This window comes from Enhydra lutris, unplaced genomic scaffold (assembly GCF_002288905.1).
Source record: "Enhydra lutris kenyoni isolate GAN:26980312 unplaced genomic scaffold, ASM228890v2 scaffoldscaffold55, whole genome shotgun sequence".
NCBI classification, from domain to species: domain Eukaryota; kingdom Metazoa; phylum Chordata; class Mammalia; order Carnivora; family Mustelidae; genus Enhydra; species Enhydra lutris.
Window position 1 is genome coordinate 5,154,138 of NW_019154139.1, and position 13,202 is coordinate 5,167,339.

The window sequence follows — 13,202 nt, forward strand, 5'->3', positions numbered from 1 at the left end:
CGCCGCCGGCCGGGGCTGCCCCCTCGGGCCCCCCCCCCCGGGGGCGCGCGTCTCCCCCCCCCCCCCCGAGAAGTGAAGGGGATCGGTCCCGAGGGCCGCGTGGGACCGTCCCCCCGGGCTCCCTGCGGCCTTTCGTCCTACACGTTTGAGCCCTGCGCCCGCGGGCTCCGGTGATGGTGCCAAGGCTCCTGCGAGGAGCGCGACGACGTGCGTCAAAGAACCGCAGGGAAGGGTCATTTCACTTGTTGAGCTTCTGCCCAGAACCGGGCCTGGGGCCGGGGTAACCCCCGTGAACGGTCCCCGCCCTTAAGAAGCGGCGGTGTGGTGGGCCCCGCCGGCCCCTGGGCGCCCTGCGAACACTTGCCTGGTCCCAGGGGTGCTCGGGGTGTTTCCCAAGAGGTGATGTGAAGGCCCAGGAGTCCGGACTGGCCTGGATTCAGGTCCGAGTGTTCAGGCAGAGAGAAGAGGGAAACCAGAGGGGACAGGGCCCAGACTTCAGGGAGAGCAGAAGGCAAAAGAGGGCCGGGCGGGCCTTGTAAATGCTGGAAGCCGAGCGGGGAAAGGATTTTCCAGTTGGGATGATGCGATCAGATTTGGGTGTACCTATTGATATGGCAGACACCAGGACCGTGGGTGGAGGAGTAAGGCGGGAGCCTGGAGTACCAGTTCCAGGCCCTGGGTGACTTAGGAGGGAGGTGAACAGATCCCAGGAGACGCAAGTGGAAGGAGCCCCAGACTAGGAGTCAGAAGAATTAAGGCTGTTTCCCGCTGGGCCAGGGCTGAGGGGTGGGGTCAGGCTGAGACTGGGGGTCCCCTGGGAAGGACAGGAGAGTCTGGGTCCCAAATGTGGCTCAAGGGTGAACGTTCTCCTCTGTGCCCGCTCAGGGCCCGCCACACTAACTCCTTCCGCACCATTCAGCAAAGGTCAGTGTCGTCCAGTGGGTGCCAAGCCCTGTCCTCCTGCTGGGGGTGCACAGACCACAGGGACAAAGACTTGCCCTCCAGGACAGCACATGCAACCTGCGGTGACACAGGACTCACGGGCCATGCAGTTAGGAACCCAGTGAGGTGGGGGAGAGGAGGCTTGCAGGGGTAGAGCCATCTGACCTGGGATGGGGTAAAATCACCCTTGGCCGTTGTGCAGTAAAGGGAGAGAATACTCAGCAGACAGAGGGGAGAGGGACAGGGAGAGAACGCTGAGTGAAGACAGGCACCCGGGGGTGTGAAGGGACAAGAAAAAAGGCACATGGCCTGGTGTGGTTGAGCATCTGGGGTGGGGAAGAGCTCGACCATGCCCCATTCGGAGCACCCCAAGGCTCTGAGAGGGTCTGAGCAGAGGCCTGACCTGTTGGATTGATGCCAAGGGTGGATGGAAGCAAAAGCCAGTGTCAGAGAGCAATTCAGAAGCTCCTGAAACAGGCCAGCCCTGAGTCTCCAAGGCCAAGTACCAAAGTGGTACCAGAGGGAAGGGACAGACAACAGTGAGCTTTGAGGGTTGCAAACCACGACATTTGGAAAATATTTGGAGGCCGGGGTCAGGGACAGCGGAGGGCCAGAGGTCTCTGAGGCTTTGGAAGGCCCCACTGGGGGTGTGTCTAGCCAGACTGGGGGAAACACAGAAAGGTTGCGAACTGGGTTATTGACATCCCAAGTGGCACAGTTCGGCTAGACAGTGCTCTCGATCCTGGAGGGATGCTGTCATCGAGAGCGGGGGTCTCTGGCCCCTTTGAGAAGCTGATGCACAGAACCGACAGTTTAAAGAAGGACACACGTGAGATGTCCCACACTGCCTTGGGAGGCCCACAGACACCCTCTCCCTCCAGCTGCCCTCAGCACAGCCACAGGCCCCGGGGGGGCGGAAAGGTAGCGTGGGAAGGAAAACAGAGCAGAGCCATGCTCCTGGGCCCCCAGAACTGGCAGCAGAGGGACAGTCCTGTGCCCATCCCCACGAGTAATCAGTTGTTTGAATAGTTCATCAGTGCGTCCAACTTTCCAGCAAATGCACAGAACTTACAATCTTCCCTTTTTAACTGCTCCTATGAACAGCACAGAGACGTGCGGAATCCTACTTTTAAAAGTATCATTACACCATGAACGAATTTCTCTAGAACACACCTGAGCCTGACGATGCCCACCTGTTTCAAGCAGGACAACTCACGACAACCAAGTGATTCCTAGTTCCTCGAGGAACTCCACTGGGCCTTACATGACCGCGGGGTTCCTGGCATGCTGTAGAAATCGTTTGTGTAGAAACATGGTCATATATTACCGAGAAATCCCTGCAAAGCAGTGACTTCTCGGTTAAGTTTACAATCACTCCCTTTTCTGCAGAGAGACGATGTGTGCATTCACACACGCTGTTTGTCCCTCGCACGTTCTCAGCTGGAGAAGGGGATGATCTCTTATTAAAGGCAGCTTTGAAGATTATCTTTTTTTTTTAAAGATTTTATTTATTTATTTGACACAGAGAGAGAGAAAGATCACAAGTAGGCAGAAAGGCAGGCAGAGAGAGAGGGGGAAGCAGGCTCCCCACTGAGCAGAGAGCCTGATGTGGGGCTCGATCCCAGGACCCTAAGATCATGACCTGAGCCTAAGGCAGAAGCTTTAACCCACTGAGCCACCCAGGTGCCCCTGAAGATTATCTTAAATTACTATGTGAGTTGCAATGGCTTGTCTCGTGTGCATCTCAGACAGCAGGTCAAACACTGACTTGATGGCTGTGGACTGATTTATATTTTTTTCTGGGCTGGATGAAGGAGGGACAATGATACACCCCCCCCCCCCCCCCGCAAATTCTCCTCTCTTACTGGCCTGGCTCCTGGGGATTTTACACAGTGTTCCCTCCACGCTTGTCTAACCAAAACGACTTTCCAAATCGGTTTATAGAGCAGCAAACATCAATATTCACTTGAAGATTAGAAAGTGTTGGTTTTTAATTAAAAAGAGAATTTAACAAGAAGCTGAAGTGTGACCTTCGCTCCTGTCCTCATCAACTCCGCCTTCCACGCCTTAGCACGTTACAGAAGGATAGCCCACACCGTCGCTCTGCGCACACTTTACATTGGGGAATAATTAGGAAAATCAGATTATGGGCCGCTGCCCCTATAGAAGAAAACCACTTGATTTTGGGTTTGAAGTATGGCTTCCAAAAAGGCCAGTTCCTTATACACTTAATGACGGACAAGGAATAAACATCTCACGAGGATGGGCCGCAATTCCTGGCCGCGTACTGAGCCCCATGCTGCGTGCTCTCGATCAACCCAATCACGCGCATGCCTGCCGATCTTGCTATCTTTCCCATAAAGGGACAGGCACGCTGGGCAATGCACGCAGATGTAATCTGTCCTAACAACAAAGAGCTTTAAAAGTAACGAGTTAGGAGAATGCAGAAAGTGGTTGGTATGTTTGTATGATGCAATACTACTGAGCGATCAAAAAGAATGACCGAGGGGACGTATCTTAAAAAGAGGCCAGAGTACACACGGGGTGCATCCATGTGTTTGAAGTTCAAAAACAGGTGACCTCCTTCTTATGTTGAGAGCGGCTCCCCCCAACAGGAGAGGATCTTGCCTGGGTATGGGCACCAGGAAGCGTGGGGTGATGCAAATGGTCCATGAGTTGGCCTAGGTGGTCTTCACATCACTCGTCACTCGGGTGTAGACCTGTCCGCGGAGCATTTGCGCATTTCCCTGTATATCCATGACACCTCCGTAAAGTCTTGGGGAGAAGAAAGTAAATAAGGGCACCTGGGTGGCTCAGTGGGTTAAAGCCTCTGCCTTCGGCTCAGGTCATGATATCAGGGTCCTGGGATCGAGACCCGCGTTGGGCTCTCTGCTCAGCGGGGAGCCTGTTTCCCCCTCTCTCTCTGCCTGCCTCTCTGCCTACTTGTGATCTCTGCCTGTCAAGTAAATAAATAAAATCTTTAAAAAAAAACAAGAAAGAAAGAAAAAGTAAAGAAATGTTACTTCTCGGCAGGATGATTTGAGTTCTTTACCTTGCCTGCTTTGGGGTCTGTTCCTTATCAACGAGCCTCTTACGGCCCGAGGCTCCATAAGCACATAGAGAAGGTTTTGAAGCTGCCTGCTTTCTCCAATGTCTAAAGAAGTGATATCTTTCAGAAAAAAATAAAACAAACAAACAAAAAAAACAGCCCTTAGCTCTTGGGGAGAGGATAGGGAGCTCATCCTAGGGTGCGGACAGAGCCTGTGAAATGTTTCCGTGAGTTGCTCATTTTCAAACCTCCGACAGCTGTGGGAGAGTCAGGAGTGTGTGGAAAAGCAAGGGAAAGAATGAATTCAGTGATGAGGAAGCGCCGTATTCCCCCCTCCCCCCTGCCAGGTGTTACTCTGGGTGCGATCTTACAGCACACGGGGGCAGCACTTCCAAACCCACTGTGCTCATCGTGTCTAAAGTCATCTTGTGGACAATGTTATTTAAGTAGTTTGCTCCTGGAGCAGCTGGCCAGAGATGGACGTGTGATCTGCACTGTAGCTGCTAGGAGCGTGAAAAGATGACCACACTTGCCTGGAATTTAAAAAATTGTGGCGGTAACCCTTTCTCCCATACCACATGCGAGCAAAACATGAATCACGGACGGCCGTGATCAGCAGCCGCTTACTCAGTGATTTTGGAAACATCAGCAAACTTTGAGACACGGGAAGTTGGGTTTCCATTTATTAGCAACTCCTCTGAGTCGTCAGTTTGCATAGTAGGCAAATTAAACTACATATGCTCTTTGTTCCTAAAAATGTTTTATAGATGAGGGTGAGAGGTTGGCACCAAGTTATTGATACCTTCCATGGAGGAGACTTGGTGAAGCCCTCTAAGAGATTATGCCCCCCAAGACTTCCCCCCAAGCTTTTAGAGTACAAGATCCTTGAAAAATGCTGTTACCTTTTATATGGCTGGGAGAGCAGAGGCAAGGCCTGTTAGACAGTCACACCTTAGTCTGAATTTCTTTCACCATTAATTTGCCATCTATGTATCACCTGCTGGCACAATAAAAGGCTTTGCTATCCTCTTCCCACCCATCTTGGGAGCAGTGAGGAAATGAGAGCTGTGCTTCGGGTGGTGGGGAGGACGATGGAGGGAGGACGGGGCGTCTGGCACAGTAAGCCTTCTCCAGGCAGCTGGAGGAAGCAGACACAACCACCACAGCCCATCCTGAGGACATCACTGGAGCAGGGAAAGACGGTGGTGCCAGGCAGGGGTCTGTAAGTGGCCAGTCCATGGACATGTTCAACTTTGCAGGCCATACAGCCTGTCACGACTGCTCAGCTTTGCTGTTTCAGCCTGAAAGCAGCCAGAGACAAGACACACATCCGCAGGCGCGTGTGGCTGTGTGCCAATAAAACTTTATTTGTGGGCACAGAAATTTACATTTCACATCGCTTTCACTTGTTACAAGAGTCTTCTTTTGATCTTTTTTTTCAAAACATTTAAAATGTAAACCATTTCTTTGCTCACAGGCCATCCAAAGACAGGCATCGGGCCAGACTTCAGAGCCGACTGTGCAAAAACTGAATTTCACTTTACTGCACGTTTTGCCAGAAAGCCCTAGCAGCGGTAACGAGGATGGGACCACCAGAAATCAGCGTTTAGAAGCTGACCGGGATTCAGATCCTGTCGTTTCGAACTCGGAGGAAATAAGTCTACAAAATCCTTCCTTGCGTTCAAAATGCATTATTACCACAGCCCTTCCAAGAGTGGGTTGGTAACAATCCCACTTCTTATGTATCTTTTTCTATAAAACTCTCTGTACAATTATGTAAGGTAGAAGGACATTGCGACATGGCTTGCCTTTTTGGAAAACAGGAACCACCAAAATGTGCATCTGTGATTATGTAAATCATGGCAGAGTCCAGCCGCACTCAACGTTTTATGAACAGGGAGGAGCTGTCTTCCTGGTGTGTGTGTGTGTGTGTGTGTGTGTGTGTGTGTGCGCGCGCGCGCGCGCGTGTCCGCAGTGTGGCGTTAAGAGGAAAAGCAGAATTCCAGGCTTTGTGAAACACTGAAAAGGACCCAAACACCTGCCCCGTGGCGCTTACACTCTAATGGCAAGGGAATCAAATTAACATATGGAAAACCCACATACGTGTGTGTGCATTTTACATACATGTGTGCAGACATGCATGCAGTTTAGGTATAAATAAGCCTGTTCGGAAGCTCACCTTTTAATCTCCAAATGCTCTGTCAAAGGGGGAACGACTGATGGGAACTTTGCTTTTCTACCCAGCAGTACGTAAAAACAACAAATTGATGTTTATGTAGAGCAAGGAGAAAACTGATGTGAGGACTAATTAGAATACGCCTTGATTGAGAAAGCAGGTCTTCAGGCGGAGAATGAGCGCCCGTTCAAAACAGGGCCATTCACCAGCCATTCGTTCAAGCTCACGGGGTCAAGTGTGTTCCCAGATTATGCACCTGCCGCGCCTCCTGCGGTTCGAGGCTGAGCGCCGTGGGAGCTGAGCAGCTGGGAGCGAAGGAGGCTCTTGAATCCGGAGCGTGTTAGAACGTGGAGCTCCACTCTGTGTGGCAAGGGATCTTAAGACGGTCAAAATTCCGCATGGAGGGAGATCGGGAAGACGCAAGGCTTGAAAATTCGATTCAGCCTGTAGCGCTAGTTGAATGTTTACGTATAAGGAGCTATTAAATCACGGATCTTAATATTTTTCCCAGAAGCACCAGGTGGGCAGCAGAGCACGGGCCCTTGAACTCGGGGTTCATGAGGTACAGAGTCTGTCCTGTGCAAACAACGTTCGACAAGGGAACGTTGACGTTTTCGTGGAATCTGAAAGAAAAATGCAAAACGGGCGTCGCTGCTCTAGAAGCACCGCCCAGAGTGGATATTCAGTGAATCAGTGATGAGTCCCAGAAGCCTTTCTCTGAAGGTGGAAACAGCCCAGCGACCCACCAGCCAGTGACTGGAGACACACAGCGTGGTCGATCCAGGCGTGTATACGTGAGATGCGGACAGGTGCCACGACACGGATGAACCCCGAGGATGTCATGCTCCGTGAAATGAGCCCGACACAAAAGCACAAGCCCTGTGTGCTTCCACTCCCATCGAGTCCCCAGGGGAGTCACCGTCAGAGAGATGAAAGGTGGGACGCTGGTCACCAGGGCCTGCGGGAGGGGGCTGGGGACCGACAGTTGAGCGGGGGCAGAGTTTCGGTTTTGGAGGATCAAGACCGTTGGTGGCGACAGGTGCACAACACTCTGGATGGACTCAAGGCCACTGAACCACACACTTTTACATGGTTGCAATTTTAAGTCGTAGCTTATTTATTTATTTATTTATTTATTTTACCATATATATATTTTTTAAATCTTGGGCCTAAGACCTAAAGGAAATCAAGTCCTGAAAGTAAAGGTGATTTAAGACACTGAAAAGGACGGCCTTGAGGTGTGGATGAGACTAAGGCTTTCCTGCGGAGGGAGGTAACAGGAAGGCGAGACGGATAGAGCCGACAAGGAAGGAAGAACCGGGAGTGACAGTTCCCCGGAGGCAGCAGAGGGTTGGCCCTTGGCAAAGAAAGAGCAGAAGATGTGTGCACCAGCGACCACGACCGGAGAAGGACGGAGGCGGGGAAGGCCACAGAAATGAGGCCTGCAGTGGGGGTGGTGGAAGGAGCCGTGGACGGGCCCTCCCAGCTAACCTGCAGAGCAAGGCCGGGGAGGACCACCCTCCCTTAGGCAAAGTCGCCGCAGCTCACCTGGGCATGGCAGCTGTCCCATCAGGGCCTTCTGCCCGCCGACTCGCCTGTGCTCCCTGCTGCTCCCCTCACGGGCAACATCGTCTCTGCCTTTGCAGCCCACATCAGAGCCTTGCACACACCAAGAGCTCAGCGTTTGCTGAATGAACGAATGAATGAATTAATTAAAGCAAATGATCGATGACAGCAGGTTTGGCCACTTGCGGTGACAGGGATGTCTGCTCCCAGGCAGAAGAGCTTTTATTGGTCGGGGCAAATTAAGGTTCCTCCTCGTACACTCGGCCCCAGTGACAGGTTCACTGACAAAGGACACAGGAGAGGATGGCATGACATGGAAATAGCAGGGACAAAGCTTCACTGTCACCAGCCCCGTTCCGGGGTCCTCTGCTACGTGGGGCGTGGGGGCACACCAGCGGCTGTGTGGGTGGGGGAGTCGGCTTCTGGTCCCAGAGCCCAGTGATGGTGGTTGAAACCTCCTGGTCCACGAAACCCTCCAGGCCCATGTGGGTCACCCGGGAGCTTCGAGAAGCGCAGGTCCTGGTGGAGGTGGGCAGGGCTGGGCCCGAGACTCTGCATTTCCCACCCAGCGCAGAGCGGGCAGAGCAGTGCCCGAGGGAGACTGTACTTGTCTGGAGGGCGGCTGGGAGGCCTGCCTGCCATCCTTGGTGAATTCGCCCAGCCCCTGGGGCAGGGATGTGGGGCGTCGCCGGGGGCTTCTGTCCCCAGATCCCCGACCCTGCTTGGAGCCTGTCAGCTCTGCCTCCTCCACATCTCTCTCGCTGCACCCCCCTCCCCAGAAAGCCTGCGTTCGCGCCTCACATCCCCCACCTGGCCCCAGGTAAGACCTCATATCCAGTAAAACCCAGTCTCACCACCACCCTCCCTGCCTTCCTCCATCCCGGCTCAGCCTGGTGCGCCAGGCGCCTACGATCTTGTTTCCCGACTCCCTGCTGCCATTACTGTGGCCTTCCAGAATCATCTAGGCTCCCACAGCCACCAGCAGCCCCACTTGCGAACTGTCTGGTCTGGAGGCCACACTGATGAAAGGGTCCCGTGCACCCCCACATCTACCGACCCTCTTAGGTCTGTTTGGGGTCAAACTGACGCACTGCTCTCCAGGCTGCCCTGCATTTCCGTTCCCGAGGTCTCTGTTCCAAGGAGACTTAAATCACCAGACAATACACACCTTCCCTGTTTTACCCGTTTTCCTTTTAAAGTAATCTTTGGGAAGCCTGCCTCGCAGACACACCTCAGGCAGGTGACGGCGGTCAACATCTCGGCTGGGGGCATGTCACGGGCTATAGGACGGGAAGGGGACTTGACCTCTGTAGTCTTTCTCGAAACCCCGTCTACCTGCCCAGCGCTCCTTGAAAATGTCAGGGCGGCCAAAGCAAGGCAAGTCTGGGAAACTGTCACAGCCAGGAGGAGCCTAAGGGGACGGGATGGCTCAGTGTGACGGGGCATCCTGGATGGGGTCCTGGGCCGGAAAAGGATGTGAGGAAGAAACTAAGGAAATCTGAGTAGAGACTTTAGTTAAAAACAATATATTAACTAGTTAATCGGTTCCTTAATAGTAGCAAAGATACTCAGACTAACAGAAATCGTTAATAATAGAAGCTGGGCGTGGGCTAAGTGGGAACTCTGCACGATCTTTCACATTCACATATAAATCGAAAACTGTAAAATGGAAAGTTTATTTTAAAAATATCACCATTGATTTTTAAAGAGCTGTGGCATTTTTTCACCTTTATTGCAAATAAAGATTTTCGGAATTTTCAAAGCTCCTGAGGAGGTCAGCCGGGGGATGTGTGATGAGTGAGGTGCAGCACCAAGATCCTTTTTGAATCAATCATCTATTTTTAGAATCCTTTTGGGCCAACGGTGCCTCATTTTCCTTAAAATTCATTTCAGAATGCTTAACCCTTTTGCCTGTTCTGGTTGAGTCAGAAGACGGGGGCAGCATCAGCTCAGCAAGGGGAAACTGAGGGGAACCCAGAGGAGCTGCCACGTGCAAGGTCAAGAGGGTCACCCCCCCAGCTTCCTGCAACAAACCAGCAGGCCGGCGCCTTTCCCGCCTTTCCCGGGGCGCCCGAGGCCGGCAGGGGGCGTCTTAGCCCCTGGACGCATTCTCTCTCCTGTGCCTTTGGCTCTGCCACTCTGTGACCAATAGAGACGCCCAGGGCAATATCGAGTTTGATTGTGGTTTTGTTTGTTTGTTTGGGATTTTTTGGTTACCAAGGCCCAGAAAAGTGGGGGGGACTCATTTACTTCTGTTCTCTGAGGGGAGAATGACATACAAAGAGATAAGCCCCTCTCCAGACACTGAGGGCTGGGAAGGACTGCGTGTCAGGAGGAGTTTCCCGAGAAACAGATCGAATACATTCGAATTGGAGGCACCTGGTCCAGCCCTCGCACCTGCGTGTGCAAGGTGTGAGTGAGTGAACAGGAGTGACAGGAGAGAGGTTTCCAGACCGCTTAGGCTCCGACTCCTAAGCCGTGCTCTTCCAGTCCGGGCCAGGTTGCTGTTCCCCGCACTCGTGCAGAGGAGCAGGGGGAGGCTGTGTTCAGACAGAGAGGCACCGAGGCCCTGGGGCAGCACTAAGCACTGAGGCAGGGCAGACTGGGGTGGTTCTTGCCGGCGGGGCGGCTCCGGCTGGTTCCTGCGAGTGCCCGGTGCCCAGGCATCTGGACCACCGCTTAGGGATGAACCCTGTTTAACCTTTACCCGCCATGGTAACGTCTCGGGAAATTCCAAGCCACCCTCCACTCCGCACTTCCTCCCGGAGAGGATAGCTTGTCAGCTTCCATCCCTCATGCTCAATGTCAAGGCCGTACCGCGGTCTCTTTATTGTTCTAGTATTTCTAGCAGCAGCTCTGTCCGCTTAGTATTTCAGGGAAATTATACTTCAATGAGCAGTAATTTCTGGGTATGATAATAAGATCGAAGCAATTGTCTCTGGGTCTCTGACCCCATACGAGGAGGTCACCTTCTCTTCCTCAGTGATGGACGGCTGCGGGCTTGCTATTATCGCAACCATCCCAAGTCAGTGATTCTAATTGACCGGTGCATCTATCTAGTGATGAATGTGGGAAACGCTTCCTCCATTAGAAACTAATTGATTGAAAAGGGGAAGAAAAAAATAGAAATAAAAACCGGGCAGAGAGGCTGTAATTTTCAGCTTGTCCAGAGTCACAGAATGTGTTTTCTTTTCCAAAACTGATTACTATTTATTTTCCCGGCCAGATAATGCTGAATCTTCTGCACGAACGTTCTTTGTTCTTAAAGTTATCTAATGATTTGGCAGAGGAATCCAGTAATTCACTTGTCGCAAAGATGCCACGTAGAAAGTCACGACTCGGGTGTGGGGACAAGCTGTCCGGATGACCGTTAGCCCCACTCCAGCAAAGCTTGGTTCATTTGCCAAGCTGGGACAGCTGGCTTGACCCCGGGACAGCAGGGCTGGGACAGCTTCCCACAGCTCACGTCTCAAACTGGAGCATCTAAGTGTGGACGTTAAGACGTGTACATTTCATTCCAACTTCATACCGTTATGTTTTCTCTTTACGGCACTTCTAGGAAATACCAACACAGAAAAGACTCCCATTTTCTCCCTGCTCACACAGTCCTCTGGATCACATCTACAGCCCAAGGCAGAGCCCACCGGCCTCCCCTCCCCTTCCCCATCCCCGACCCCCTCCCATACCAACTCCACCCCCAACCCAACAGGGGCTTCCGCCTTCAGCTCCAACGGTGCACCAAGCCCCTTACATCCATTTCCCTACACAGTTTCCACCACAAGAGCAGTCTGAGGGCGGGGAGGGGACATGATTTCTATCTGATGCTAAGAGGGTTTGTCATTCCCAGCTGTCCCTCCTCTTCAGGTGCGTCTGGAGGCTCTCACATTCCTGGCGTCCCCAGCATTAGGCTACAGCGGACACCACCATGCTGTCTGGGGGGGACCCCGCAGCCTGAAATCACAGGTTTCGGACAGTGAGAGATGGGTGCGTGGTCCACGGGCCCCTGGCGGTCCCTGAGACTTCCAGGGTCTGTGAGGTCAAACGGATTTTCATACCACCAAGATATTACTGAGTGACTTGGCTCTCGGGGACATTGGCTCTCCTGGTGCCTGTGCCGCAGTGGGTATCACCTGGAGCTGGAGGAGGGCGCCTCCTAGCGGTCACTGTGCTCCCGCCTGGGCGCGCCGAGCAAAGCACAGATGTTAGGCTCACTGGACCTCGGCCTCAGCAAAGCGGAGAAGGCCGGTTCCCTTAGAGCTCAGCCCCGTCCTTCCGCGCGAAGACACAGGAGCACGCCGAGAGCTTGCACGCGGAGGCACGTCCACTCGGGGAACGTACTACGGGGCTGGGGCCCGGGCAGGACCCGCCGAACCGTGACTTGAAGGAGAGACTGACCGACGGGTGACTCGGGCTTGGGTATCTGGTGGACACTTCCTTGAAAATGAATGAAGGGGGTTTCCTCCGGGAAATCAATGACAGCTGTTTGCGGGCAATGATGACACAAGAGCTTCCACGGGAGAACTGGCCACTTGGGGGGGGCTTGTATCCAGCACCGCGGGCTCGGCGGCTTCACAACATGTGAGGGTTTTCCTGAGGAAGGCAGGAGTGACATTGGTACATGTGATCTTGGGGCGCCTGGGCGGCTCAGTGGGTTGAGCCTCTGCCTCCGGCTCAGGTCATGATCCCAGGGTCCTGGGATCGAGCCCCGCATCCGGCTCTCTGCTCAGCGGGGAGCCTGCTTCCTCCCCTCTCTCTCTCTGCCTGCCTCTCTGCCTGCTTGTGGTCTCTGTCAAAATAAAAATCTTTTAAAAATTACATGTGATCTTTTTATTTCATGCGATCGTGACATGGGCCAGTATTTGGAAGATTTGCTTAACTTGGTGAACCAGGATTTCCCAAAGCACCAGGGCATGATGTTGTCATAAAATCACGCCTGGGGAGAAAAGATCCAGTCACGGCGCCAGGTGAACTCGTGGATTTAGTCTATCTGTGGGAAGTTATGAAGTCACTGAGGTGTTTGCTTCCAAACTGGTACTAATCTGTAAAAAACTGTCACTTGCTGAGTTTTGGTGAAATAGCAAAGAATAGTGACAGTACCCTGAAAAGGCTATTAGAATACTGTCCTCTTTTCCAGACACCTACCTGCAGGGGGACGGATTCCCTCACGGCCTTTCAACGACCTCACCCGCAAGACATTGAATGCAGAGGCTGGCGTGAGAATCCGTGTTTTGAAGACAGATAGTCAAGGGGTTTGCAGCATTGCTAAACGGTGCCACTCGCCTCACCAAATCTCTTCTGGAAATACATTCTTCATAAAGTGTTATTTATGTTAGCAAGGAATATGTTTATTTTTTATTTTATTTTTATGTGTTTATTTTTTAAGTGGGCTCCATGCTGAGTGTGGGTTTGAACTCATGACCCTCCCAGGCACTCCTGGTATGTTATTGTTAAAGGAAATAATACGTTTTT